Source organism: Taudactylus pleione, unplaced genomic scaffold (genome assembly GCF_031769625.1).
Source record: "Taudactylus pleione unplaced genomic scaffold, aTauple2 ptg000012l, whole genome shotgun sequence".
NCBI classification, from domain to species: domain Eukaryota; kingdom Metazoa; phylum Chordata; class Amphibia; order Anura; family Myobatrachidae; genus Taudactylus; species Taudactylus pleione.
Genome location: NW_028284415.1, coordinates 22,017,717 through 22,024,976, shown reverse-complemented (window position 1 = coordinate 22,024,976; position 7,260 = coordinate 22,017,717).

The following is a 7,260-nucleotide window of genomic DNA, read 5'->3' as shown; positions in this document are numbered from 1 at the left end:
TGATGTGACTTAATGATTACTCACACACAGCTATACTTTACACTGCACTGTCACTCTTCTTCCATTTTCGTGTGATGCCCTGGGGGGGTCCTGGGCTGGACGTTTTTTGGGGTGCACTGCGCCCCGGACGTGAATCCCTTAGTGTTAGGGACTGCTGGTAACAGAGAAGCCGTGACGTGGCCCAGCAGCCTCCCATGTATTTGCAAATGCATGCAACTAATATCTCTGAATTTCTATGACCATATAGTCTTCATATATTGTTGCAGGTATTATTCAGTGTGCTGAGGTACAATAGGGGGTTAAATCCCCCTCCTTCTTTTACTTAGTATGACCCCTCCCTTTCATGCACCTGATTAGTACTGCTAGATTGATTGAGCAGCTGCCATTTTTGTTTGTCTGTTATGAGTTGCATGAAGGAGCCAGCATTAGTAGGGCATGCTGGTTCTAGTAGTGCTAGTTGGAGTTCCCAGGGGTGACTCCCAGGTAAGCTGGCTCTCAATTTGGATGCATTTATGTATGTGCCTTTATCATGAGGCCTTACATTTGACAAAATTATATATGTGCCTTTATCATGAGGCCTTATAATTGGTATATTTTACATTTGGGGTGAGCGTTTGGGCGTAGGGCCCCTGGGACTGGTCTGGCTGGGCCGCCTCAGGGCATCACCACTTAATACACATAGTTGCTTTTCACATCACCTTTTATGTTTGTTTATTATTCATGTATTTTTTCACATATATTTTAACCTCTCATTCCACACTTAATGATTACTCACACACAGCTATACTTTACACTGCACTGTCACTCTTCTTCCATTTTCGTGTGATGCCCTGGGGGGGTCCTGGGCTGGACGTTTTTTGGGGTGCACTGCGCCCCGGACGTGAATCCCTTAGTGTTAGGGACTGCTGGTAACAGAGAAGCCGTGACGTGGCCCAGCAGCCTCCCATGTATTTGCAAATGCATGCAACTAATATCTCTGAATTTCTATGACCATATAGTCTTCATATATTGTTGCAGGTATTATTCAGTGTGCTGAGGTACAATAGGGGGTTAAATCCCCCTCCTTCTTTTACTTAGTATGACCCCTCCCTTTCATGCACCTGATTAGTACTGCTAGATTGATTGAGCAGCTGCCATTTTTGTTTGTCTGTTATGAGTTGCATGAAGGAGCCAGCATTAGTAGGGCATGCTGGTTCTAGTAGTGCTAGTTGGAGTTCCCAGGGGTGACTCCCAGGTAAGCTGGCTCTCAATTTGGATGCATTTATGTATGTGCCTTTATCATGAGGCCTTACATTTGACAAAATTATATATGTGCCTTTATCATGAGGCCTTATAATTGGTATATTTTACATTTGGGGTGAGCGTTTGGGCGTAGGGCCCCTGGGACTGGTCTGGCTGGGCCGCCTCAGGGCATCACCACTTAATACACATAGTTGCTTTTCACATCACCTTTTATGTTTGTTTATTATTCATGTATTTTTTCACATATATTTTAACCTCTCATTCCACACTTAATGATTACTCACACACAGCTATACTTTACACTGCACTGTCACTCTTCTTCCATTTTCGTGTGATGCCCTGGGGGGGTCCTGGGCTGGACGTTTTTTGGGGTGCACTGCGCCCCGGACGTGAATCCCTTAGTGTTAGGGACTGCTGGTAACAGAGAAGCCGTGACGTGGCCCAGCAGCCTCCCATGTATTTGCAAATGCATGCAACTAATATCTCTGAATTTCTATGACCATATAGTCTTCATATATTGTTGCAGGTATTATTCAGTGTGCTGAGGTACAATAGGGGGTTAAATCCCCCTCCTTCTTTTACTTAGTATGACCCCTCCCTTTCATGCACCTGATTAGTACTGCTAGATTGATTGAGCAGCTGCCATTTTTGTTTGTCTGTTATGAGTTGCATGAAGGAGCCAGCATTAGTAGGGCATGCTGGTTCTAGTAGTGCTAGTTGGAGTTCCCAGGGGTGACTCCCAGGTAAGCTGGCTCTCAATTTGGATGCATTTATGTATGTGCCTTTATCATGAGGCCTTACATTTGACAAAATTATATATGTGCCTTTATCATGAGGCCTTATAATTGGTATATTTTACATTTGGGGTGAGCGTTTGGGCGTAGGGCCCCTGGGACTGGTCTGGCTGGGCCGCCTCAGGGCATCACCACTTAATACACATAGTTGCTTTTCACATCACCTTTTATGTTTGTTTATTATTCATGTATTTTTTCACATATATTTTAACCTCTCATTCCACACTTAATGATTACTCACACACAGCTATACTTTACACTGCACTGTCACTCTTCTTCCATTTTCGTGTGATGCCCTGGGGGGGTCCTGGGCTGGACGTTTTTTGGGGTGCACTGCGCCCCGGACGTGAATCCCTTAGTGTTAGGGACTGCTGGTAACAGAGAAGCCGTGACGTGGCCCAGCAGCCTCCCATGTATTTGCAAATGCATGCAACTAATATCTCTGAATTTCTATGACCATATAGTCTTCATATATTGTTGCAGGTATTATTCAGTGTGCTGAGGTACAATAGGGGGTTAAATCCCCCTCCTTCTTTTACTTAGTATGACCCCTCCCTTTCATGCACCTGATTAGTACTGCTAGATTGATTGAGCAGCTGCCATTTTTGTTTGTCTGTTATGAGTTGCATGAAGGAGCCAGCATTAGTAGGGCATGCTGGTTCTAGTAGTGCTAGTTGGAGTTCCCAGGGGTGACTCCCAGGTAAGCTGGCTCTCAATTTGGATGCATTTATGTATGTGCCTTTATCATGAGGCCTTACATTTGACAAAATTATATATGTGCCTTTATCATGAGGCCTTATAATTGGTATATTTTACATTTGGGGTGAGCGTTTGGGCGTAGGGCCCCTGGGACTGGTCTGGCTGGGCCGCCTCAGGGCATCACCACTTAATACACATAGTTGCTTTTCACATCACCTTTTATGTTTGTTTATTATTCATGTATTTTTTCACATATATTTTAACCTCTCATTCCACACTTAATGATTACTCACACACAGCTATACTTTACACTGCACTGTCACTCTTCTTCCATTTTCGTGTGATGCCCTGGGGGGGTCCTGGGCTGGACGTTTTTTGGGGTGCACTGCGCCCCGGACGTGAATCCCTTAGTGTTAGGGACTGCTGGTAACAGAGAAGCCGTGACGTGGCCCAGCAGCCTCCCATGTATTTGCAAATGCATGCAACTAATATCTCTGAATTTCTATGACCATATAGTCTTCATATATTGTTGCAGGTATTATTCAGTGTGCTGAGGTACAATAGGGGGTTAAATCCCCCTCCTTCTTTTACTTAGTATGACCCCTCCCTTTCATGCACCTGATTAGTACTGCTAGATTGATTGAGCAGCTGCCATTTTTGTTTGTCTGTTATGAGTTGCATGAAGGAGCCAGCATTAGTAGGGCATGCTGGTTCTAGTAGTGCTAGTTGGAGTTCCCAGGGGTGACTCCCAGGTAAGCTGGCTCTCAATTTGGATGCATTTATGTATGTGCCTTTATCATGAGGCCTTACATTTGACAAAATTATATATGTGCCTTTATCATGAGGCCTTATAATTGGTATATTTTACATTTGGGGTGAGCGTTTGGGCGTAGGGCCCCTGGGACTGGTCTGGCTGGGCCGCCTCAGGGCATCACCACTTAATACACATAGTTGCTTTTCACATCACCTTTTATGTTTGTTTATTATTCATGTATTTTTTCACATATATTTTAACCTCTCATTCCACACTTAATGATTACTCACACACAGCTATACTTTACACTGCACTGTCACTCTTCTTCCATTTTCGTGTGATGCCCTGGGGGGGTCCTGGGCTGGACGTTTTTTGGGGTGCACTGCGCCCCGGACGTGAATCCCTTAGTGTTAGGGACTGCTGGTAACAGAGAAGCCGTGACGTGGCCCAGCAGCCTCCCATGTATTTGCAAATGCATGCAACTAATATCTCTGAATTTCTATGACCATATAGTCTTCATATATTGTTGCAGGTATTATTCAGTGTGCTGAGGTACAATAGGGGGTTAAATCCCCCTCCTTCTTTTACTTAGTATGACCCCTCCCTTTCATGCACCTGATTAGTACTGCTAGATTGATTGAGCAGCTGCCATTTTTGTTTGTCTGTTATGAGTTGCATGAAGGAGCCAGCATTAGTAGGGCATGCTGGTTCTAGTAGTGCTAGTTGGAGTTCCCAGGGGTGACTCCCAGGTAAGCTGGCTCTCAATTTGGATGCATTTATGTATGTGCCTTTATCATGAGGCCTTACATTTGACAAAATTATATATGTGCCTTTATCATGAGGCCTTATAATTGGTATATTTTACATTTGGGGTGAGCGTTTGGGCGTAGGGCCCCTGGGACTGGTCTGGCTGGGCCGCCTCAGGGCATCACCACTTAATACACATAGTTGCTTTTCACATCACCTTTTATGTTTGTTTATTATTCATGTATTTTTTCACATATATTTTAACCTCTCATTCCACACTTAATGATTACTCACACACAGCTATACTTTACACTGCACTGTCACTCTTCTTCCATTTTCGTGTGATGCCCTGGGGGGGTCCTGGGCTGGACGTTTTTTGGGGTGCACTGCGCCCCGGACGTGAATCCCTTAGTGTTAGGGACTGCTGGTAACAGAGAAGCCGTGACGTGGCCCAGCAGCCTCCCATGTATTTGCAAATGCATGCAACTAATATCTCTGAATTTCTATGACCATATAGTCTTCATATATTGTTGCAGGTATTATTCAGTGTGCTGAGGTACAATAGGGGGTTAAATCCCCCTCCTTCTTTTACATGGATATTTATCGTAAGGAAATAGCAAACAACAATATATTACATTTTACAAGCTCACATGTTCCCTCTACCCTTAAAGGAATTCCCAAAGGGGAGTACATTAGAACTAGAAAGAATTGGGGGGCGTGGCTTGGCTGGCACTCTGAGCAGACATGCTCGGATTAAGCTCCCGCAGCCTTGCCACTGACGGGCAATTTTGAGGGTTTTCCCTATCCCCAATCAAATTTTGCAGTGCCCTCACTGGTTACAAGTCCTGGGGCTACATTGTGCCCACATTCCGACTCACCCCCGGTGGGTCCTTGCGATTGGGCCTGAAGCTGCAGTCCCGAGTAGAGGGCTGCCCCCACCGGATCTACCTGTGGTTAAAGCCGGACCCGGTCCACTCTGTGACCCTTCCAGGAGTGCTGCCCTGATGTTCAAGCTACCCCACTTACCGGGGTTGAGGTGTGCGTCCTGTATGTCCGGCGGCTGGCTCTCCTGGGACACCCACTGAGTTAGCTGTACTCTGTCTCCCTCCCTCTTCTCACAAGCTGCAGCAGCGTACCCGCATGGTGAGAGCGACGCCATCTTGCTGGGCTGTGGGATCGCGGCTGTTACCCCACTGTGCTGCTGTAGACTGCGGCAGCCTTCCAAAGGGCCCTCACCTGTTACACTGTATATGCGCTGGGGAGTCTGCCATCTTGCTGCACCTCAGCTAACCTGAGAATAGGGGAGAGGGGCTGGCCCTGCTGCGTTGGACTTCCCAGCCTTACTGCTGTGCAGCTTTCCTCACCAGCATCTACTGTCCTGCCCGTGGCTGAGGATAATAGCAATCATCCGGCCTTTCACATCACCCTAAGGTAAGTCCCTGGACCCTTTCTCTGCTGGGGTCAGGCTCAGTCCCCCAATAAACAGTACCTCTACCCTAGCCATCTATGCCAGACACCCAATTGTCTCCTTTTTTTTTGCCCCCTTACTGATGTTTTGCTAGGGTGCGGTCAATCAGTCCCCTGGGTGTCCCCCCTTATTCCCTGAAGCGAGCACTGGTTCTTCCCTCCTGAGAGGTCCATCCTCTTTCTCGGCTCTGCACGCACAAAGTTTCCGGTTCTCCCCAAGGGGTACATTTCTCTCCTGTGGTGCTTTCCTGGGTCCTCTCTCCCATGCAGAAGTCTAAGGCCAAGACACCTAGACAAGGAGGTGGCGACATCTTGCAACATTTTACCAGGACGACAAAATCTATTCTGCAAAGGAGCTGCCCCTCTTTGCCCTGGTTTACTATGGATGACTCTCCTCCTCCAGCTCCCTCCACAAGGGAAGATATCCTGGCTCTCCGTTCCTTAATTACGGATCTCAAAGACTCCATTGAGACCAAACTGGATAAAGCAGTAGCTTCCATTAAATCTGACATCTCCCTTGCCACTCGAACCTCCAAGTTAGAATCTCGCCAGGAAAATTTTCAGAAAGCACTCAATGATACAAGCACGGATCTGGACCACATAGTTGCTCAACTCTTGGATCTTTGCACCAAAAACAAAGGCTTGGGGAATAGAGAACGCAGAAATAACATCCCTATACGTTATATCCCAGAATCCGATATGATTGAGGCCTTTGAACTCTATATACATAATCTCTTCTCATTCTGCTACCAGACCTTTGACCATGGAAGCTCCTTTTGGAAAGGGCGCACAGCCCCCTTAGACCTAAACCCAAGGATAGTGATCCTCCCCGGGATGTAGTAATCTGTTTCCTCAGCTACGAAGACAAGGAATTGGTCTTCATTCCCACCAGGGGCAAACGTCACGTCCTCTTTGACAAAGCTAAACTACAATTCTACCAGGCCACAGCTCCTCCAACCATTGCTAAATGTAGAGACTTCCGAGATCTAATCAAAGCACTTCGTATTCGTGGCATCAGGTACTGATGGGGATTTCCCTTTAAACTCATTGTGGACTTGAATGGTAAGACCGTCCTAATTCAAGATAACAGAATGCAAAGATTTACTCACCCATTTTGAAGAATCTGGCCCTCCCCCGGGTGGAGATGCCTCCGCACCGTGAGTGAACGACTCTAGCGGCCCCAGGATCTTATGTTAGCAATTTCCATCAGCATAAAGTCCCTTATTATAGTCCCTTAGTCCACTACTTCATTTACACTGTGTAAGCCCATTCTAATTAGTCTCCATTTCTCTCATATTGATTTTATGTGGTCATATATTCTAGGGTACATGTTCTGTATATTCTGGTTTATAGTATTTATATTGTATTGTTATCCATGTACCTTTTTTCATGTTATGCATACAATTTATGCTAAGTTGTTGAGTCTCTGCTGGGGGTGTCCACTGGTTCATGCCTATTAGTGATGTGTTTCTCATCAACATCATTATGTTTAAACCTCTAGAATGGATAGACCAGTCCCCCCTCGGTTACCCACATATATTTATTTTTATTTTATAC